We start from the raw sequence: 23,791 nt of genomic DNA, 5'->3' as shown, positions 1-23,791 counted from the left end.
TGACATGTAATGTCATCAAGGGACACTCTAGCTCCAGAAGTCTTCCTCCTGGTGACAGCATGAATTTTTTTCATTGAAATAATTTCAAAGCACAATCATTTTACTGATGTTGAAGCTGCCAGTCATTAACAATGGAAATACAGCATGAAGTCACCTTTGCAAGTGCCTAATACTTAAATAGCCAAATTGGCTTGTTTTCATGCATAGAAGAAAGATTGTTTTACAGACACATTGAACAAACCTTATGATGGGAACCAAAATTTTAGTCTGTCATCATGTTTTTCTCATGAGTGGGTGTGAGTTTATAGAAAAATGTGTGTTGGCCTCTGCCCATGGGTCCCAGCACAGAGCTACTGAAACCCTTGGAAACCACTAAGTGATAAGGGCCCTAGCATTTATTGTTCTAAATTTGGTCTTTGACCTAGTTCTTGACACAGGACTCCTGAAATACTTGTAATTTCCTGGGTGATCGCAGTGTCTTTTGTTCTAGTGAGGTGACTCTGGGGGGGCTCCTGGATGGGGGCTGGTCATCAGAAGGCACAAGTCATCATTCTAAGTCAGCTTGGAATTTTTAGCCCACCCTTCATTCTCCTGAGAAAGGAAAAGGGCTGAAAATGGAGTTAATGATTCACCATACCTACATGAGGAAGCCTCCATAAAAACCCCAATGGAATGGGGTTCAGAGAGCATCTGAGTTGGTGAACATGTAATGCACCTGAAGAGGCCATGGAAGCTCGGCCTCTGCATTGCTTTTGTCTGGATGTTCATCTGTACCCTTTATCTGAACCCTCTGTGATAAACTGGTGTATATAAGTAAAGCGTTTTCTTTTTTGTGAGCCACTCTAGCAAATTAATCAAACCTGAAGAGGAGACTATTTGAACCTCTGATTTATAGCTCATGGGTCAGAAGCACAGATGACCACCTAGACTTGCAATTGGCATCTGGAGTGAGGATTAACCTCATGGGGTTGAGCCCATAACCTGTGGGATCCGACACCACCTCCAAGTAGACGGCGTCAGAAATGGGTTACATTGTAGGACACCCAGCTGGTGTTGCAGAATTAATTGGTGTGGGTAAAACCTCAGAGATTTGGTGCCTAGAAGTATCAGAATTGAAGTGTTCTGTGTCAAAGTAAGGCAAACACACAGTGGGGAAAATTTTTTTTTCTAACTCAATGGGATACTGTTAATAAGTGAAACATAAGCTTTTAGTTTAACAGCATAAGAGAGGTTGACATAAAAACTTGTGACTTGGACAGCCCGAGTGGCTCAGCAGTTTAGCGTCACCTTCAACCCAGGGCCTGATCCTGGAGACCTGGGATCGAGTCCCATGTCAGGCTCCCTGCATGGAGCCTGTTTCTCCCTCTGCCTGGTCTCTGCCTCTCTTTCTCTCTCTTTCCTCTCTTTGTTTCTCATGAATAAATAAATAAAATCTTAAAAAAACAAAAACAAAAAAAAAAAACTTGTGACTTGAATGGTATAATACTATAGAGGAGAATTTGACATTATCTAGAAAATTTATCTGTGCCTTCATCCTTTGACCCAGTAATCTACTTCTAGAAAATTCCAGTATATCTGTCCAAGATATACTGGACATATGCACAGGGCTGGTCACAGAAGCACTGTTTTTAATAGCAAAGGGCAGGAAACAACCCAAATGTCCATCAATAGGGAATGACTGAACAAATTAGAAAGTGGTTGTGTAAACTCAGGCATAGGTCCACAGTGGAATATAGACATGAATGAGGAATAGTTCCCTCTACTATTCTGGAGTGATTTCCAGGAAACAGCATTAACAACAACAACAACAAAAAGCACGATACAGAAAACAGTTAAACACACATATTAATAATGCTAAACTTAAAAGTAAAACTTCCAGTTATTTTACCAGCAAAAAAAATGGAGGGAGGCGTTATTTGGAAATACCACAGAATCAGAATTCAGAACAGAAAGGGTATGGCAAAACTATTGGCAAGTCCACAGAACAAGGGAGAGGACCCCTCTTTTATAAAGGAAAAGGGGTGGTGGGGTGGGGTTGTTATAGAAAAAAGTCCATTGGAACAAACTGGGAGTTTGAGGTATAGTGGCTTCTCATTGGCTGAGCTGTGACTGTCTCTTATTGGCTGTGCTGTTGCCAAGGCAAGAGAAACCCTTCCTGCCTCCTGCTGGGATAGTAAGGTGGTATCCCCAGACAAGGCACCTACCTGTCTTCTTGTCGGACTCAGTTAAATGCAAGCGGTAGGGCGTGACAGCTCCCCCTGCTGGCCTCACAACTCCGTTGTAGTGAAAATTCCCCTCTTAATTTCCACAACAGATATCTGTGCACTGGGGTGGGACTTGCAGGTGAGGAGTTGTAGGATTCCTGAAGCTTCCTCTTTTCCTAGGCTGTTCCTCAACCCCTGAGTCCCTCAGAGGTAGTCCACTCTGATCATCATCTTCAGGTTCAGTCCCCAAGGACAACCATCTAGGTCTTTATATTGTGGTGACATGATGCTTTCTTTTGAGTATTATCGAACTATTCAAAAGAGCTCTTCAGAGGAAAAGTTATAAATATATTGATGGTGTCTTATTACCCAGGATTGTTCACTGAGGGCATTTTATAAGACCCTAAGTAGTGATGGGCTGGGAGGATGAAATAAAATAAATAAATGTACAATTCTTTTGTTATAACTTTTGCAGCCTAGGGCACCTGGGTGGCTCAGTAGTTGGGTTTCTGCCTTTGAATCGGGGGGGGGGGGGGGGGGGAGTGACCTGAGACAGAGTCCCACACTGGGTTCCCGTAGGAAGCCTGCTTCTCCCTCTGCCTGTGTCTCTCCTCTCTCTGTCTCTCATGAATAAATAAATAAAACATTTTTTTAAAAAATAAATAAAACATTTGCAACCTAAAATCGATCTGAACCCTTTATCTTGCATCTGGAGAGAAGTGCAGTGTGCTCACTGATATTTTGGTCAATTTCCAGGGCTAATAGTGTTCCCTACAGTTATTGTGGTCCCCCACTCCTGGTCTGGGTCTCACTAATCTAAACTGGTCACAGTAGTCCTGTCTCCCCACCCCCAGTCAGGCTGGATTCCAGAACTCAAACTTGAATCAATCAACAGGTGGCATCTTCCCACTAGACACTAGTTCAGCAATGGATCTATTGAGTGATGGGTGTGAAAGGAGGTTTGAGGAGGTGGTTTTAAGGGAAAAACTTTGCTTTTTAGAGAAAACTATAAAAGGAAATGCTCTTCTCTTCCTGAGGATATTGTCCTGCCTGGAGATGAGGTCTCGAACCCTGTACCCATCTCATTAAAGGGTTGAACCAAGAGAATCATGGGACATGGAGCTGAAGTCTGATCTACCCAAGACTTACAGTTAGGTGAGTCAGTAAATAAACCACTTGTTTGAGCCAGTCTGAATTGGCTTTTCTGTTATTTATGGCCAACTATGTCCTGATACAGGGACCTCTGCTTTGTATTCCTATACCCCTGAAGTCTTGAACTCATTCATATCTCACCATCCACTGACCCATGTGGAGCAGCCATGGAACATACCTCTAACACCCTTCACCCCAAATGAGTGAGTGTGTCTGTGGACTGCAGGTTTGGCCCATGAAGCTATATTGCAGTGCCTTCAGCAAAAAAAAAAAAAAAAAAAAAAAAAAGCCCAAAAGGAGAACTCTAGTCCCCCCACCCCCGAGAAGTTCTTCATCTATATTTCCTCCCACCTTCCACCATGTTTCTGGCTCCCTACTCCTTCTCTATGCCATCCAAACAGTGATTAACTCTGGGATGAGGAAGTGGATGTGGTCAGGGAGGTCACACTGGATCTTCAAAGTTACTGGAAAGATCTATTTCTTAATTTGGGTAGTGAATACATAGATATTTATTTTATTACTCATGAACTCATATATGTATGTTTTATACTCTTTTAGATCTAATGTGTATTTCACAACAAAAAGAATTTAAGAAGCAACTGGTGGATAAGCTGGGGAGAAAGTGGTAGTTCGCCCTTCTTAAAACAACCACAGCAAAATGCTGTGGTTCACAGATGGATGAATCACACTCAGGGATGCGCCTCAGGGATGTTGTACAGCTCCTAGCTGCCTGCAGAACAAATCCCAGTCCTTAGCTTTGTTGTCCAACCCCACAACCCTTCTAAGACTTCTTCTGTGACTGGTGCTTTTCCTGAAACTCCTTTGCCCCAAACACTGCAAGTCTCAGCTCAAAATGGGTGTGAGAGGCCAGTGCTCTCTGTCTGCCTTCCTGTTCTCTGAACTTTGGGATATCATTGCACGATTTGTGTTTCCATAGGTTACAACCATGCTCATTTCCCACTGGGTGGCAGCACCAAGCACCAGGCAACTCTCACCCCAGAGGCTCTCCTCCTGCAGCTGAGGATCAACCAGGGAGGCAGTAGGTTTGAGAATCCCTTCTGGTTTGCCAAGGACCCTGCACTCACATGCACAGCAAGTGGGTAGCCATGGCTGCAGAGTAAGGGAGTGAGAACATGGAAAGATCCAAGGCCAGTGTCCTCCTGCATGCTGTGGCTCTAGTGATCACCCTGGCCTCCTAGGACTTACAGCTGAGACACATTTTTGATTCTGTGCCTTTAACAAGAAGCTCAGTTTTGTGAGTCTTTGGATTCAGTCCAGATTCAGGCCAAAGTTTTGAGACCCTTGGACATTGTGAGGAATCAAGGATGACCAAATGCAGGGCAAGTGGGACTCAAATCTGTGTATCGGAGAAGGAAGCCTTCCCTGAATGGCATCGCCATGCAGGTGACACTGGCTAAGCAGACAGGTAGCTGATGACTTGGAGTTCACATCAAGAGCTCTGCCCATTGTGGGAGGACTGTGCTCTATTGTGAGCTCTACATCTGCCCTCTGGCCCCTCAGAGTGCCTTTCCTTTCTAACAAAGATCCAGCAATGGACTTTTATCACAATGTCCTGGGGCACTCAGGGCTCCCATCCAAGGTGCTGCTTTTCAGGAATGCAAGTATTTGGGATGCCAATTAGTAGCCAGTAGGTTGCTTGTTGAACATGGATTCAGGACAGAGAAGCATTTATCATGGGTTGTGAGAAATGTCTGATGATAAAGCATTGGCTACACAGCTGTGTGGCCAGGACTCTTCTACCTGCTACTTTCTGACTTTTCCCCACCTTGTTTTCCCTCTAGACTCCTTACTGGTCACATTGCTTAAATATTACTGACTAACCATACCTTTCTCCTATATTCAGTGGGTCTCCCGAGAATGCCTTCTAACCTCAAGGTGACATTGGTCACAAGAGAGAAGTGATTCTGTTCCTTTAGAGGACCTACACACAGCCCATCTCTTCCATTCTGTGGTGATTTTACCAAGTAGACCTCCAAGAGTACATTATCACCTCTGCACCTGGGCTGCCTGTGGCAACCACTCTATACAAATTGAAATGAGTGCTCTCAGTGGGAGGGAATAAGATAGAAGAAAAACTATCCTCTAGGGGAGAGTTGGGTAGGCAGAGCAATGAACTGGATGTGAAAGTCAAGGAAAAAAGGAAGAATCAAAGGTGATGGAGAACTTGAGTGACTGCGACAGTTAATTTTATGTCAGGGTGATTCATCATGGGTTGAGTGCCCAAGTTCTTTCTGGGTGTTTCTGGGAGTGGATTTTTAGAGGAGATTAGTGTATGAATCAGGGGACTCAGTGAAGTAGAATCCCCTCCCCAATGAGGCCACCATCCAATCCACTGAGAACCTGAATAGGACAAAAGCCAGGGGAAGAGATGATCTGGCCAATTGCTTCAGTGGGGACATGAGTCTTCTCCTACCCTTGGCTCCCCCTAGACTGAATTTCATCACCAGCTCTCCTGAGTCTCCAGCCTGCCGACAGCAAGAGGACTCCTCAGCCTCCGTAATCCAATGAGCTAATATACCATAACAAATCCACTTTTGTTCTGTTTTTCTGAAGAGCCCTGAATGACACAGTCTCTGCACACCAGGGGGAACGGTGATCCCTATCCACAAACCTAGTGCTGTTGGAGGAGAGGCTGATTTTGCCTCAAGTGGGGGGAAATTTACCAAATGGGAAAGGTGTGGCCACAACTTCTATCTTTGTCTTCCAGAAGCCAATCACCCACCCTCCGGTACATCAGATTCCTAAAGTTTCTCCAATGAACTCAGAGTCAATGAGACAAACTCAAACATGGCTGGATGCAGGAGCTCTGCAGACACCTTCCCATCATGTAGAGCCTGAGGAAGACATGCAGGTGGTGGTTGACAGGCAGGATAGATGGAGCGAGGCCAAGTACAGAGGATCAAGTGAGATCCTGAAGCAAGCCATGTGGGCTACACCTCCAACTTCTCTGTTACACAAGCCAAACAAATCCCTTTTATTGACTAAAAAAAGAAAAAATGTAAAATGGTGCAGCCACTGTGGAAAATAGTTTGGTGGTTCCTCAAGAAATTAAACATAGAATTATCCCACGACCCAGCAATTCCACTTCTCCGTGTAAACCCTGAAGAATCAAAAGCAGGGACTCGAACAAATATTTGTATATCAGCGTTCACTGCAACATTGTTCACTATAGTCAAAAGGTAAAACAAACCCAGTGTCCAACAACAGATGGGGATAAAAAAAAACCAAATGTGGTCTATACCTACAATGGATCCTTGTTCAGCCATGATGAAGGATGACATGCTGACACATGATACAACATGGACGAGTCTTGAAAAAGTTTTGCCCAGTGAAACAAGCCAGACAAGGAAGGACAAACACTGTATGATTTCACTTCTATGAGGTACCTAGAAGGGTCCAATTCATAGAGACAAGATAAAATAGAGGTTACCAGGGGCTGAGGATAGGGAAAGAGAGAGATCTGTTGGGTAATGAATACAGAATTTACTTGGAGGCTGATAAAAACGTTTTAGGTGAAGTCAGTGGTATTGGTTATATAAGACTGAGAAAGTATTTAATGCCACTGGATTGTACACTTACGAACAGTTAAAATGATAAATATTCGGTTACATATATCGTGCTGCAATTAGAATAATAGAAATTTATTCTCTCAGCGTTTTGAAGGCCTGAAGTCCAAAATCAAGGTATTGGGGGGAAAAGAAGAGGACCAGACTTTAGATTTTTTAGTGAAATTTATGCAATCTACTCTGGTAAATCAAACATCTTAAGTCCCATTGGAACACGGTGGATAATAAATACATGGATATGTACTTACTCTGAGATCCATGATGGCATAAAATGGACTAGTGCTCTCGCAAGCTCGTGGACAGGTGTGGGGCTGTGAGACCTGAGGTGGCCCCCAGCTCAGGCAGCTGAGCCATCAGACACCGGGGAGGAAAGAGCCAGTTGAGCCTATCTCCCTTCTCCTACACTGAGCCAAGCACGCAGGACAAGAACTCTTAAGCTTGTCTACTCAGAGGCTGCCAGGCCCATTCTTTCCGTCCTCAGATTCCTTGGAAAACATCTTGGGACAAGTATTAAAAGACCTCGTAGTCAGATTATTCCTTCGACAGGAATGCCTAAGATCAAGAACTTCCAGATTTTAACCATCTGAGACTTTTATAAATCTGAGACTTTTATAAATGCACCATTCCCAGAAATTCCAAATCAGCAAGTATAAATTGGGCCCAGGAATCAGAATGTTTAGCACATGAACCCGGTAAATCAGAAGTATGTGATCACTGGATCCATCCCAATGAATCCTGCATGCGACACCAAGTCACCAAAGAAATTTTACTTCGTCAAAAGCTATTAGTTTATTTATTTTTTCAAACTTGTATCATGACATCAGTTTTATCAACATCAACACTATGATTACTATAGTCTTGGAAATCTCATGGTGGCCTCAACAACAGCAGCAAATGGCCACATAACAAAATACAGTGTTGTGGGAGGTTATTTTCTCCAATTATCAATACACCATAGCTGGAATCCTCTTCTTTCTTATACTCAGGGCCATTTGAGCCCCATTGCAGACGCAAATGAGGTATCTGGCTTGGGACCATTGGAGGGTGACAAGACTTTTGAGCTTCACCATCAGTGGAACTATCAAATCCAACTGTTCTCAGGTATTATGACCTATTACATCAGCTCCTGGTTGATGCTGGTGGGTTTGAATGTTCTGCTTCAGAATCCATTCTCTGTGTCCTTGAACCTGTGGGTTGGGTGCTGTGAATACTTCCAATATCTGGGGAGGGGTTGATGCTCTCCAGCGCAGCTACAGGACTCTGGGAATTTCTAAGCTGTGTGTCTCTGAAAGAGGGCTGCCAGCCACCAGATTCCCCCAGAGTCACAGCATCCTTATCCACCAGCTTCTGGGGAACTTCAGAAACAGAAAAACAACTCTGCATCAACATTCCATCTGAATCCCAGAGCCAATGTCACCAGGGTCACCAAGCATCTCACTGAAACCTGAGGCCTCTGCCTGGCCCACAGGGATGCACGTGTACCCCAAGCTTCATTCTGACCCCTCCGCCTGTGACACTGCCATGCCTCACATTCCATTCGTACTAAGCCAGCTTGCTAGGGTGTACTTGTGGTTATTTATTCCCTAAGGTTTCTCATCTCCTACTGTTGCTATCCTTTCATTGAGTGGTCTTTCTGCTCTTGCCCTCGGTCTTCTATGTCTGCAGGAACCACACCACTTTGCAAACCCACTCCCTACACCATCCTGCCTCTTCTTCACTGGGCCATCCACCTACAGAGGCACTTATGACCTCTACAGCTTTGGGTAGCTCTTCATCTTCTCAGGTTTCAGCTGTGCCATGGGTTTGAGAGTTGCTCTCTGTTTCAGGCAGGGTCCACCTGCAGTTATAGGAACCAGTCTAGCTATTTTAAGCAGAAATGCATTTAATAACAGATTTATGTGCTTATAAAATCTTCAGAAGGGCTGAAAAAGCAGGCTGCAGAGAAGGCTTCCAGGAATGACTCACAGACCAATACCCAGAACTAACCCACCAGGGGAGCTGCCACTTCTAACTCACTCCACGGGAAGCTCTGGAATCAGGAAGCTGCCCAGCTCTGGAGTCCCTGACTCCAGTGACAGAAGCTTTGCCTTTGCTTTCGGTGATAAAATACCTTCAGTGGGTCCTCAAACCTACTAAATCTTCATGAGAGAGAGAGAAAAAAGATGCCTCTAACCTCTGCCTCTCTGCACACTTAATCCTGTTCCGAATTCTGCGTTTTCCTGGCCTCATCTAATCTGCAGCTCCTGAATCATGTGGAGCCCTGTTTGCAAGGCAGGCTGGGAAATGCAGTTTCTGCTGCTCCAGCCTCTACAGAAAAGGAAGACCCAGTTGAAGGAGGTTGGAATGAATGAATGAATGAAGAATGAATGAATGAATGAATGAAATCGATCATAACTGGCATTCCCCCCTCACAGAGGTGCTGGGAGGAATACAGCCAGCACTTTCTGATATCTTTATCTTTTCATTCATGCATCTGTTTACTCAGTGAATATTTATGGCCACTTATTGTACCAGGAGTTCAGTGGGGAATGAGGCACAGTCCCTGCCTCATTTACAGTCTATGGAGTTTACAGTCTATGCTATGGGCTGAATTGTTCCCTTGCGATTCATATGTCGAAGCCATTCTCCTTAAAGTGGCTGTGTTTGCCGACAGAGCTTCTAGGAGATTATTTATTTATTTTTATTTTTTTTTTCTAGGAGATATTTAAAGAAAAAAGAGATCATAAGAGTAGAGTCCTAATCTGATAGGGTTGGTGATCTTATATAAAAAGGAAGAGTTAGATCTCTCTCTCTCTCTCTCTCTGTCTCTCCTCCTAACCGCCATGCAAACCCATGCGAGGACACAGCAAGAAGGTGGTCATCTGCAAGCCCGGGAAAGAGCCCTCCCTGGGAACTGAACCATGCTGACACCTTCAGCTCAGACTTTCAGCCTCCAAAGCTGTGAGAAGATAAATTTCTGCTGTTTAAGCAGCTCAGTCTACTGTATTTCATTACAGACACCCAAGCAGGCTAAAACAGTCCAGTAGAGGTTTGGGCAAGATAACAGGTGATTATAATACAATGTGGTGGGTGCCAGGGGGCAAGCACCAAAGACTTTGAGAGCACGGAGGAAGGGCACCTTATAAGCCTTGGCGAGGAGTCAAAAAGGCATTTAAGAATCTGAAGGAACAATCCATGGAAAATTCTAGAGGGAAGAAAGACCCCCATGAGTTCACTAGGGCTAGAAATACCCTTTTTCTAAGATATTTGAGGAGTTTGAGGGGACAGGTGAGTGGTCAGCCTAGAGCACTGCATCCTTTATATAGGGTCCAGTCATGGGAAGTACTCAGGGGTGCACCACATAGTTACTCATTCATGTCTTTGATAAAGGTAAAGAAATGGCAGTAACCACACAGAGGTCCCAAGACTTCCGGGCACAGATACCCCACTGCCCTTTCTCATCCAACACGGTGACCTGGTCTTCAAATTATAAACCACCACGATGTGTGTGTTGTATCTCTATTTCAAGGGAGGCAGACCAGGTTGTGGAACTGGGTGAAGCAGATGTACAGCATCAATCTCTACATCCACACACAGTGTAGACAAGCTAACTCCTGGCGCCTCCAGGAGAGTTGCATACATAACAGCACCTTATGAATCACTAACTAACTCATCTCAGCATGACCTAGTCAAAGAGAGGGTGACCCAGCCATCCAGCTTTTCCCCAGACTGAGCACAGGGGTGAGGAGAGGGAGGGGGAGATTCAGTGCAAAAAGCAGGAAAATTGGGGTACCTGGTTAGCTCAGTGGTTGAGCTTCTGCCTTTGGTTCAGGTCATGATCCCAGGGTCCTGGGATCGAGTCCCACATCAGGCTCCCTGCAGGGAGCCTGCTTCTCCCTCTGCCTGTATCTCTGGCTCTCTCTGTGTCTCTCATGAATAAATAAATAAAATCTTTAAAAAAAAAAAAAAAAAAACAGGAAAATCCTGGGCAAACTGGGACAAATTGGTCATCCAAGTACCTTCAAGAAACAGGATTTGCACAGAGCTCTTGCCATCTTGCTGTAAAACAGCCCCATCTTACACAAGAAGTAGGCATCTTCAGACCTACCAGGAACCCTAAGGTGCATAGGGCTGTAGCAGGCACTCCACCCAATCCCCTCCATGCTCACAAGCCATCAGTGTCCTTCTGGAAGCACCTGAGACACCACCCCTCCAGGACTTCTCAGCCAAAAGTGCTGGGGAGTCAACACCTCCAGCTATTGTCCTTGCTGGCAGTTGGAAGACTCATACCCCAGCTTCCACACCCTTTGGTTGGGCAGCTGAGAGGTGTGCCCCACACTTGTGCACGAGGAACCGCCAAGCTGGCCGAGGTCACCTGCCCACTGATGCATCCAGTGTAGGCTCCTTCCTCGCCTCCCTTCCCCACTTCCCCCAGAGTTTCCCACATCACTTCCCTTGTGCCTAAATCTTTATCTTCAGGGCCCATGATGGCGGGAACACAGGCAGATCCCTGCCGCCAAGGATGCCGGATCCTGTAGGGAGGCCATGGAGGTAGTGAAGGACAAGTAAGAAAATGACATCATCACATTCTTTCTACGTGAATATAGACAAAAATGCCTGGTTTGGGGGCATCTGGGTGGCTCAGGGATTGAGCGTCTGCCTTCGGCTCAGGTCATGATCCCGGGGTCCCAGGATTGAGTACCACATCGGGCTCCCTGCATGGAGCCTGCTTCTCTCTGCCTGTGTCTCTGCCTCTCTCTGTGTCTCTCGTGAATAAATAAATAAAATCTTTAAAAAAAATTCCTGCTTTTATGAAACCTACCTTGGGGCAAGAGGCCATGGTGAGCAGAATAATGGCCCCCCAAAGATGTTCACACCCTAATTCCTGGCATGTGTGAATATGTTTCAGATGAAGTCTGAAAGTCGTGAAATTAACTGACTTTAAAAATAGAAAGATGACATTGGACTCTGGGTAGGCCAGTGGCATCCCATGTATTCCTAAAAGATGGAAAAGGGAATGCAGCAGAGTCAGCTGGGGAAGAAAAAGGTGGAATAAGAGAAGCAAAGTTAGCGGTGTGACTGGGGCTTTGAAGATGGAAAGGGACCACAAGCCAAAACTTCAGGCAGCTTCTAGAAGCCGGGAAAGCAAGAAGATGGGTGCCACTGCCAGGAAGGAACGCAGCCCTGCCCTGCTGACACCCTGATTTTAGTGAGGCCAGTAACACCCGCTGCGGCATTGATCCCTACAACTACAGGACAGTAAGTCTGTGTGGGTTTAAGCCACTACGTTTGCGGTGGTTTATTTTGTTTTGTTTTTTTTTTGCAGCAGCCATAAGCAACTAATGCAGGAGTGTAGGCAAAACAAAGTGACCCCAAATCTTGATAATATCATAAATAAAAAATGCAGATGATGAGCTTCAAGGAGAAAACAAAGCAGCAAAGTGGGATAGGCTGATGGACGTGGCCTGGCTTTAGCTAGAAATCTTTTGTCTGTTTGCTGCAAGATCATGTATGCTGAACACTTGCCATGGGAGGGGGGCCCAGAAGCCATATGACCCCCATCAAGTACCTGCTCACCTTCCAGTGGGGACAACCTGTTCAAATTTGCTACCAGCCACTAAGGAGCTGCTTCGAGGTGGAATCACAGTCCCTTTCCTCCCGAAGTAATGCACTGGGCATTTGGGAGCCGAAGGACACCACGGGAGGTGATCTTTTTGTAAGAATCATCCTGGTTATCAACGATGTCCCGGGGTAGCCACGGGCCAGGCTGCGGGAACACGGCCCTTTGCTGGGGCAGAAACAGCTAAGCAGGTAGTTATCCTATGTTCCATTAGGTGATCTTTATCAAGAGGGGTGGCTGATGGTATGGCTCGAACATTTTCATCTCAACACCATCTACAACACTGGGGCCCTTGCTGTTTTCCAGGGAAAATCCTGATCCTTCCTGAAATAGCCATGGAGTTCACGGGAGTCCAGGGAAGGGAGCTCCCACGGCGTGAAAGTTATGATTTTTAACTCAGAGGAGCTCGAAGCTGCGGACCCACCAAAGGACCAGAAACACCAACCCTGAACCACTGTGTTTTCCTGATGTGACACCAAAGCGAAAGCAGCTCCAGCACCCACGGGGGAAGAACGCAGCTCTTGGTGGATTAGTCTACAAAGTGACTCAGGCAGGATGCTTGGGTTGAAGGCGACCCTGGAAAGGCGTGTTGGCGTCTTAACTGTCAGCACCTGTGAATGTTTGGAAACAGGGTCTTTGCAGAGGTGATTGAGTTAATATGAGGTCACCTTAGGTTAGGGGGACCTGGAATCCAGTGGCCAGTGTCTTTATAGAAGGGGATGTAGCGGGCAGCCTAGGTGGCCCAGCAGTTTAGCACCGCCTTCAGCCCGGGCCTGATCCTGGAGTCCCAGGATCGAGTCCCACGTCAGGCTCCCTGCATAGAGCCTGCTTCTCCCTCTGCCTGTGTCTCTGCCTCTCTCTCTCTCTCTCTCTCTGTCTCTGTCTCTGTCTTGTATGAATAAATAAACAAAATCTTAAAAAAAAAAAAAGGGATGTAGCATCAGAGACGCTGGAGAGGAGGTGATATGAGGATGGAGGCAGAGGCCAGAGCAATGCAGCCGCAAGCCAAGAGCAGCAGGAGCCCCCGAAAGCTGGAAGAGGCAAAGAAGGATCATCCCCTGGAGCTTCGGAGCCAGCACGACGCCGCTGACACCTTGATTTCTGGCCTCTAGAACCATGAACCCTGACAAAGCAGGGTTCATGTCAACAAACATTTCTGTTGTTTGTTTTTTAAAGATTTTATTTATCTACTTGAGAGAGAGCATAAGTGGGGGAAAAGGAGGAAAGAGACAGGGAGAAGCACACTCTCCACTGAGCAGTGACCCCTGACGTGAGGCTTGATTGCAGGACCCCAGGATCATGGCCTGAGCCAAAGGCAGATGCTTAACCGACCGAGCCACCCAGGCGTCCCTCATTCCTGTTGCTGTAGTCCCCCCAGCGAGCAGTCCATCGCTTTGGCAACCCTCAGAACCCGTAGCATAGGCCAATCTGAAAAGAGCTGTGGGGCTGAAAGTCCGCCTGGAGCCCCTTCATGATACGGATGCTCCTCTGTCGAGGCAAAGCTGCCCACAATCGGCCACCTGTTAACCGGCTAAGTATTTCGCCGAAGGCTGCTGAATCTGTTTGTCCCCCCAGACCTGAAGCAGAGCCAGAGGGGAGCCCACTCTCCTGCTCACTGCCTCCTTGCGTCTTGCCTTGTGGGTCTCCCCCAAGCACCTGGCAGTTGATGATGCTTGGCCAGGCGCCCGGTTTCTCCCTCCTCCTGGCTCCAGAGTCACCCTCCAAGGTATGTGTTCTTGCTCCCTTTTCCTAGTCAAGGGGTCCATCTCTTTGCAACCAGGAAAGAGGGCTAGAAGGCTGCTCATGTTTCCAGAAGGCATGGACAGTCTTGTAGACATAGCATTCCCCCCAGGCAGCTGTGAGAGTGCCTGGTCCAGAAGAAGCCCCTGCTAGAGACTCATTGAATGAGGGGGTCCCTGTGCTTTGGCCAGTGGTGTACAGTGGGAATCGAGATCAAGCAGTGTGTACAGGCACTGTTACGTTGCAGAGACACGTTTAAGCAAACAGATCCTTCGGATCCTTCAGTACCTTACCCATATAGCAGCCTTCTGGGCTCTCCTCATCTGACCCTTCTGCCTTGGTCGGTCTGTCTGATGGAAAATATTAGGTACGTGGCCACTTGGACAGCTGAGCTCTCCTTACCCCTCCCCTTTACCTCCCTCCTTCCCCCATTCCTTCTTTCTCCTGGATTTATAAAGGGATGTGGGCATAGGGATTAACTTCGCAGAAAATGCATCGCCCCAAGCCACGCTTTTGCAAGTCTGCCTTCGACCACTAGGTGGTAGTGTTGGCATGGCTTGCTCTCCCCTACCCAGCAATTTGCTAGGAGTGGCCCCAACAGAGGAGGGCTTCACCCTCCTTATTTCAGCAGGGAGTACCTGGAAGGGGAGTGGGGTGGGGGAGGACCCCTTTACAATGAGGTACTCTAAAACATTATTTTGACACGTTTTCAACAATGTTACCCTGGAGAGGTACAATTTGTAATGAGTCTGTTCTGGCAAGTTGACTTAACTTTCTTGCTTTCTCCATCAAGTTTTGTGGCCATATTATTAGACAATTTTTAAAAATTGATAGATTCTGTTCTAAAACAGTACAGGGGGGCAGCCCAGGTGGCTTAGCGGTTTAGCGCCGCCTTCAGCCCAGGGCGTGATCCTGGAGATCCCGGATTCTGTCCCATGTCAGGCTCCCTGCATGGAGCCTGCTTCTCCCTCTGCCTGTGTCTCTGCTTCTCTCTCTCTCTCTGTGTGTGTATGTGTCTCTCATGAATAAATACATAAAATCCTTAAAAAAACAACAACAACAACAGTACAGGATTACTGGAAAAATTGAGTGCAAAGTCAAGGGCACTCTCGTCTATCACTTCACCCCACACACAGCACACAGTCTCTGCTGTGCTGACATCTTGCATTGGTGAGGTACATCTCTGTTACTGAGGAGCCAATATTGATACATTATTATCATCTAAAGTCTATAGTTGACCTTAGGTTTCATTCTTGGTGTTGTAGATTCTATAGGTTTGGACAAATGTATAATGGCACATATCTATCATTATGATGTCATGCAGAGTATTTTCAGTGCCCTTAAAAACTCCTCTGTGTGACACCTATTCATCCCTCCCCGATGCCCCCATCCAAGCCCTGGCAACCACTGATCCATTTTCTGTCTCCATAGTTTTGCCTTTTCCAGAATGTCATGTAGTTGGAATCAAACAGTATGCAGCCTTCTCAGATTGGCTTCTTTCTCTTAGCAATATGCATTTTAGATTCCTCCCGATATTTTTGTAGGCTGGAAAGTTCATTTCTTTTTAGATCTGAATAATATTCCATTATCTGAATGCACCACAGATTATTTAACCATTCACCTGCTCAAGGACATCTTGTTGCTTCCAATTTTTGGTAATTATGAGTAAAACTACTATAAAGACTCATATGTAGGTTATCACATGGACATAAGTTTTCAACTCGTGTAATAATAAGGAGCACAGCTGACAGATTGTATGGTAAGACTAAGCTTCATTAGATGATCTTTATCAAGAGGGTTGGCTAGAGTGTTTGACTCTGCTCCTGGGCACAGTCCCTGCATTCCTGGAAGGAGTGCCTCTGCAAGCTCAGTTGGCATCTTCAAAGGACACTGGCTGTCCCTGGAGCTTCTTGTCCACCAACAGAGCGACATGCTACCGGTGGAGCACAGTCCCAGAGAGCCATTCTGCACTGGACAAGATGACTAGAAGGAAGAATTCACCACAAAAGAAAGAACCAGAAGTAACACTCTGCCACAGATCTAATGGATATGGATTTAAATAAGATGTCAGAGATACAATTCAGGATTACAATTATAAAATTACTGGTGGCTCTTGAACAAAGCATAAAAGACTCTATAGAGTCTCTTACTACAGAATTGAGATCTAATCAGGCCAAATTAAGAATATTTTATTCTTAATAAAGTCTAAACTGGATGCTCTAACTGCTATAGGTTAATGAGCCAGAAGAGAAAGTGAATGATGTAGAAGACAAGTCAATGGAAAGGAGGAAGCTGAGGAAAAAAGAGAAAAACAAGAGCCCATGAGGAGAGACTCTAGGAATTATGTGACAGTTTGAGAAAGAATAATATAGGGATTCCAGAGGGTGTAGAGAGAGAGAGAGGGGGGGGGACCAGAAAGTATATTTGAACAAATCATAGCTGAGAACTTCCCTAATCTGGTGAAGGAAACAGGCATTCATATCCAAGAGATAGACAGGATCCATTCCCAAAATCAACAAAAACTGATCAACATCCCAATATATAATAGTGAAACTTGCAAATTTCAGAGATAAAGAGATAATCCTAAAAGCAACTTAAGACAAGAGATTCCTAACTTATATGGGGAGAAATATCAGATTAACAGCAGATCTATCCACAGAGACCTGGCAGGCTGGAAAGGGCTGGCAGGATATATTCAGGGTACTAAATAAGAAAAACATGCAGCCAAAAATACTCTATCCAGCAAGGCTGTCATTCAGAATAGAAGGAGAGATAAAGAGCTTCCAGAATAGCCAGAAACTGAAAGAATATGTGACCACCAAACTGGCTCTGCAATAAATATTAAGGAGAACCCTGTAAGTGAAGGAGGGAGCCCAAAGAAACAATCTGCAAAAACAGGGACTGTATAGGTAATATCATGACACTAAATTCATATCTTTCAATAGTGACTCTGAACGTGAATGGGCTAAATGATCCAGTCAAAAGACACAGGGTATCAGACTGGATAAAAAAGCAAGACCATCTATATGCTGTCTGTGAGAGACTCATTTTAACCTAAAGGTACCTTCAGATTGAAAATGAGGGGGTGGAGAATAATTTACTATGCAAATGGACCTCAAAAGAAAGCTGGGGTAGCAATCCTCATATCAGATGAATTAGATTTTATTTATTTATTTATTATTTATTTTATGATAGTCACAGAGAGAGAGAGAGAGAGAGGCAAAGACATAGGCAGAGGGAGAAGCAGGCTCCATGCACCGGGAGCCCGACATGGGATTCGATCCTGGGTCTCCAGGATCGCACCCTGGGCCAAAGGCAGGCGCCAAACTGCTGCGCCACCCAGGGATCCCAGATGAATTAGATTTTAATCCAAAGACTGTAATAAGAGATGAAGAGGAACACTATATCATACTTAGAGGGTTGGGACGCCTGGGTGGTTCCCAGGTAAAGTAAAGAGATACATAGATAATAATACATTAATAATACGAGACTTCAACATGGCACTCTCAGCAAAGGACAAATTTCCTACGCAGAAGATCACCAAAGAAATAAGGGCCTTGAATGATACACTGGACCAAATGGATTTCACAGAGATATACAGAACATTCTGTCCTATTACAACTGAAGACATATTATTCTCAAGTGCACATGGAACTTTCTCCAGAATAGACCACATAATACTGGGTCACAAATCAGGTCTCAACTGATACCAACATACTAGGATTATTTCCTGCATATTTTCAGACCACAGTGCTTTGAAACTAGAACTCAATCACAAGAAGAAATTTGGAAAGAGCTCAAACACTTGGTGGTTAAAGAGCATCCTACTAAAAGATGAATGGATCAACCAGAAAATTAGAGAAGAATTACAAAGATTCGTGGAAACTAACAAAAATGAAAGCACAACTGTTCAAAATCTTTGAGATACAGCAAATGCAGTCCTAAGAGGGAAATACATCTCAATACAAGCTTCTTTCAAAAAAAAATTGGAAAAATCTCAAATACACAAGCTAACATTACACTTAAAGGAACTAGAGAAAGAACAGCAAATAAAGCCTAAGCCAAGCAGAAGAAGAGAAATAATAAAGATCAAAGCAGAACTCAATGAATTAGAGACCAGAAGAACTGTAGAACAGATCAACAAAACCAGGAGCTGGTTCTTTGAAAGAATTAATAAGATAGATAAACCCCTAGCCAGAATTATTAAAAAGAAAAAAGACTCAAATAATAAAACCATGAATGAAAGAGGAGAGATCACAACCAATATCATAGAAATACAAACAATTTTTAAAACGTATCATGAGCAACTATACACCAAACAAATTAGGCAATCTGGAAGAAATGAATGCATTCCTGGAAACCTACAAATTACCAAAACTGAAACAGGAAGAAATAGAAAATCTGAACAGACCAATAACCCATGAGGAAATTGAAGCAGTCATCAAAAACCTCCCAAGAAACAAAAGTCCAGGGCCAGATGGCTTCCCAGGGGAATTCTACTGAACATTTAAAGAAGAAATAATATCTATTCTACTAAAGCTGTTTCGAAGGATAGAAATGGAAGGAATACTTCCAAACTCGTTCTATGAGGCCAGCATTACCTTGATCCCAAAACCAAAGACCCCACCAAAAAGGAGAATTACAGACCAATATCCCTGATGAACATAGTTGCAAAAATTCTCACCAAGATACTAGCCAATAGGATCCAAAAGTACATTAAGAGGATTATTCAACACAACCAAGTGGGATTTATTCCTGGGATGCAAGGGTTGTTGAACATTTGTAAAACAATCAACATTATAGATCATATCAATAAAAGAAAAGACAAGAATCATGATCCTCTCAATAGATGCAGAGAAAGGATTTGACAAAATACAGCATCCTTTCCTAATTAAAACTCTTCAAAGTGTGGGGATAGAGGGAATATTTCTCAGTATCATAAAAGGCATCTATGAAAAGCCCACAGCGAATATAATTTTCAATGGGGAAAAATTGAGAGCCTTTCCCCTAAGATCAGAAGCATGACAGGGATGTCCACTCTTACCACTGCTATTCAACATAGTACTAGAAGTCCTAGCCTCAGCAATAAGACAACAAAAAGAAATAAAAGGCATTCAAATTAGCAAAGAAGAAGTCAAACTCTCCCTCTTCTCAGATAACATGATACTATATAGAAAACTCAAAAGACCCCACCCCAAGATTGCTAGAACTCATACAGCAATTCAGCAATGTGGCAGAATACAAAACCAATGCACAGAAATCAGTGGCATTTCTATACACTAACAATGAGACTGAAGAAAGAGAACCTAAGGAATCAATCCCATTTATAATTGCATCCAAAATCGTAAGATACCTAGGAATAAACCTAACTAAAGAGGTAAATGATCTATGCTTTAAAACCTAGAACACTTATGAAAGAAATTGAGGAAGACACAAAGAGATGGAAAAACATTTCGCACTCATGGATTGGAAGAATAAACACTGTGAAAATGTCTACATTACCCAGAGCAGTTCACACAGTCAATGCAATTCCTTTCAAAATACCATGGACTTTCTTCACAGAGTTGAAACAAATAATCTTAAGATTTGTATGGAACCAGAAAAGACCCTGAATAGCCAGAGGAATGTTGAGAAAGAAAACCAAAGCTGGCGCATCACAATGCCTGACTTTAAGCTGTACTACAAAGCTGGGATCATTAAGACTGTGGTACTGGTGAAAAACAGACACATAGATCAAAGGAGAGCCCAGAAATGGACCCTCAACTCTATGGTTAACTCATGTTCGACAAAGCAGGAAAGAAAATCTACTGGAAAAAAGACAGTCTCTTCAATAAATGGTGCTGGGAAAATTGGACAGCCACGTGCAGAAGAATGAAACTGGACCATTCTCTTACACCATGCACAAAGATAAACTCAAAATGGTTGAAAGATCTAAATGTGTGACAAGAATCCATCAAAATCCTAGAGGAGAACACAGGCAACAACCTTTTTAAACTTGGCCACAGCAACTTCTTGCAAAACACATCTAAGAAGGCAAGGGAAACAGCAAAAATGAACCATTGGGACTTCATCAAGATAAAAAGCTTCTGCACAGCAAAAAGCAAAACAACAACAACAACAAAAAAAACAGTCAATAAAGCTAAAAGACAGCCTACAGAATGGGAGAAGATATTTGCAAATGACACATCAGATCCAGGGCTAGTATCCAATATCTATAAAGAATCTATCAAACTCAACACTCAAGAAATAAACAATCCAGTCATAATATGGACAGAAGACATGAAGAGACATTTCTCCAAAGAAGACATACACATGACCAACAATCACATGAAAAAATGCTCCACATCACTTGCCATCAGGGAAATACAAACAAAGCCACAATGAGATACCACCTCACACCAGTGAGAATGGCTAAAATTAACAAGACAGGAAATAATAAATGTTGGCGAGAATGTGGAGAAAGGGGAAACCCTCTTGTACTGTTGGTGGGAATGCAAGCTGGTGTAGCTACTCTGGAAAACAGTGTGGACGTTCCTTAAGAAGTTAGAAATAGAACTACCCCATGAGACAGCAATTGCATTACTGGGTATTTACCTGAAAGATACAGATGTAGTGAAACGATGGGACACCTGCACCCCAATGTTCATAGCAGCAATGTCCACAACAGCCAAACTGTGGAAGGAGCTGAGATGTCCTCTGACAAATGAATGGATAAAGAAGATGTGAGATAGATAGATAGATAGATAGATAGATAGATAGATAGATAGAATGGAATATTACTCAACCATCAGAAAGGACAAATACCTGCCAATTACCTTGACATGGATGGAACTGGAGGGTGTTATGCTAAGTGAAATATGTCAATTGGAGAAAGACAATTATCATATGATTTCACTCATGTGGAATATAAGGAATAGTAAAAGGGAAGGAGGGAAACTGGGGTGGGGGCGGGGGCTAGAGAGGAAGACAAACCATGAGAGACTCCTAACTCTGGGAAACAAAGGGTTGTGGAAGGGGAGGATAGGGGAGGGATGAGGTAACTGGGTGATGGGCATTAAGGAGGGTAGATGATGAGATGAGCACTGGGTGTTATACTATGTTGGCAAATTGAATTTAAACAAAATAGGAAAGAAAGAAAGAAGGAAGGAAAGAAGAAAGAAGAAAGAAAGAAAGAAGAAAGAAAGAAAGAAAGAAAGAAAGAAAGAAAGAAAGAAAGAAGAAAGAGAGAGAGAGAAAGAAAGAAAGAAAGAAAGGAAGGAAGGAAGGAAGGAAGGAAGGAAGGAAGGAAGGAAGGAAGGAAAAGAAAGAAAGAAGAAAAAGAAAGAAAGAAAGAAAGAAGGAAAGAAAAAGAAAGGGAAAGAAAGAAAGGGAAAGGAAGTGTTGGCTGATGGTAAGGAATTGTTGGAACATCTTCATCTCAATACCATCTACAACACTGGGGCTCCAGGGAAGGGATTTCCCCTGCATGAAAGGAACCCCCCAACACATATGCCCTTCCACCCCCACTCACTTGATTGATGAGGAAATGATCACCCTGAGCAAAGGTCTACATTGTGGGGGGGAAAAACAGCCTCTGATTCTCTTCCAACTCAAAATAAATTCAAATACTCAGGTGAAGTGGTTTTAGTAGGAGAAAAAACTTTATCAAGTAAAATAAGCTGGTGATGGTGCTTCCACATTGTAGAGAGATGGTCTTGGTCTCACAAATGACTGAGAAACACCTAGACGGGCCCGTGAAGGGTAGTTGGGAGGGAGAGACAGGATGCTCCCCTCAGCTTGCTTGCACGGGGGCTCAGCCTGCCCCATCTCAACCCAACTTAGTAAACGTAAGAAATCCAAACAAATGCAGCCTTGGAGGAAGCTGAGAATCTCCAAGGAGCCATGTGGCTGAGAGAAGAGACAGCAGCCCCGGGGCCAGATTTAGCACAGGATTAGTGTGCAAACAGGGATTACGTGAAGTCTCTGTATAGGGAACAGTCATACCAGTCAGCGTACACAGACATGCACACCCTCACATGTTCACGTGTATATGCATGCACACGGACACACATACACACATGCACATATACACATGACCTCTACTCATGCATGTGTGCATATCACCTGCACATATATGCATGCACACATGTGTATACACACATATGCACATACTACCCACATATGCACGTATACATGCTGTGCGTGTGTGTCCATACAGATGTGTACATATGCACAGACATGCATAAACATGCAAGTTACACATATGCACATACACATAACTGCACGTGCACACAAATATTCATGATATATATGCACACACATATGAATACGCACATACACACAAATGCACACACATGTGCATACACACAGCAAAGAGAATACAGCAAAAATCCAGATACCTCTTCCAATATATTGACCAAGCTATCCGAGGGATACTAAATCTTTGCTCGTTGATATTGGTACCCCAAGTGAAGCCTTTCGCTCTGGCATTTTGGAGGACTGCAGGCTGCTAGCTGGCTCGATGCTATGTGACAGGCCAACAGTTACCGCACCAGAAACCCTGTCCCTCCTTGCACTGAGCTGCCACTCGGCATCCCCCCTGCACAAGAGGCCATAGGGAAATGTCTCATTTAACAGCAAAGGAAATGCGTGCTGGCCACCCAGTCCTTCTTTCTTCATGAAGTCAGGCTCACCAGGCATAAGACAACAAGCAAGATAAACCAGCAAAGTAAAATTGCTTTAGAGGCCACAGAACCAACTCAGCAGACTAACGAAGGGTTTTAATTGAACTAAAACTCTAGAGAGATATCAAGTCATAAAGCAATGATTTAAGAACAAAGAAGGTAGATAAAGAGAAGACAGAACAAGGAAGCTCTTAAAGCTTAAATACAGATTAGCTCCACTCCTCTCTGGTGGCAGGAGGCAGATCAGAGGTGACTTGGGGGTGCCATGGAAAAGAAGCTTGAGGAAACTCACCAGCGATGCATACGTACACTGTCATTCACTCTCTGGATCGTGGTGACGGTTTCACGTATGTCAAACTTACCAATTGCACAGTTTGAATGTGTTTAGAGTATGCCAGTTATATCTCCATAAAATGGTTTTATTTCATTTTAAAATATTTCAGTTATTTATTTGAAAGAGAGAGAGAGAGAGGGTGAGAGAAGGAGCAGAGGGAGAGAGAGAAGAAGAGGGAGAGAATGTCCAGCAGACTCCCCGCTGAGCTCAGAGCCCATCGTGAGGCTCAATCTCAGGACCTGAGATCATGACCTGAGCCAAAACCAAGAGATGCTTAAAGGACTGAGCCGCCCAGGAGCCCCAATAAGGTGGTTTTAAAAATATACTTGCTGGGTGATGAGTACTGAGAAACTGTTGAATCATTACATTGTATACCCGAAACTGATACAACACTGTATGTTCATTATATCTCAATTTAAAAAAAATTATTCATTTACTCATGAGAGACACACACAGAGAGAGTCAGAGACACAGGCAGAAGGAGAGCAGGCTCCCTGCGGGGATCCCGATGC

At 44.2% G+C, this 23,791-nt stretch overlaps 1 long non-coding RNA gene across 5 annotated transcripts in view; it reads right to left on the bottom strand.

The window, feature by feature from the left end:
• LOC125754166 (uncharacterized) overlaps positions 1-23,791 on the bottom strand; it is a 45,599-nt gene that overhangs the window by 8,406 nt on the left and 13,402 nt on the right. For 4 of the 5 annotated variants that reach the window (XR_007407696.1, XR_007407693.1, XR_007407697.1 and 1 more), the window contains exon 3: positions 6,623-6,763. This is a non-coding gene — a long non-coding RNA (uncharacterized LOC125754166). Of the gene's footprint in view, positions 1-6,618; positions 6,764-23,791 lie in introns of all 5 variants that reach the window. The other variant, XR_007407694.1, reaches the window with a different exon arrangement.

This window comes from Canis lupus, chromosome 31 (assembly GCF_003254725.2).
Source record: "Canis lupus dingo isolate Sandy chromosome 31, ASM325472v2, whole genome shotgun sequence".
Lineage (NCBI taxonomy): Eukaryota > Metazoa > Chordata > Mammalia > Carnivora > Canidae > Canis > Canis lupus.
This window is presented reverse-complemented; position numbering and strand designations above follow the sequence as displayed.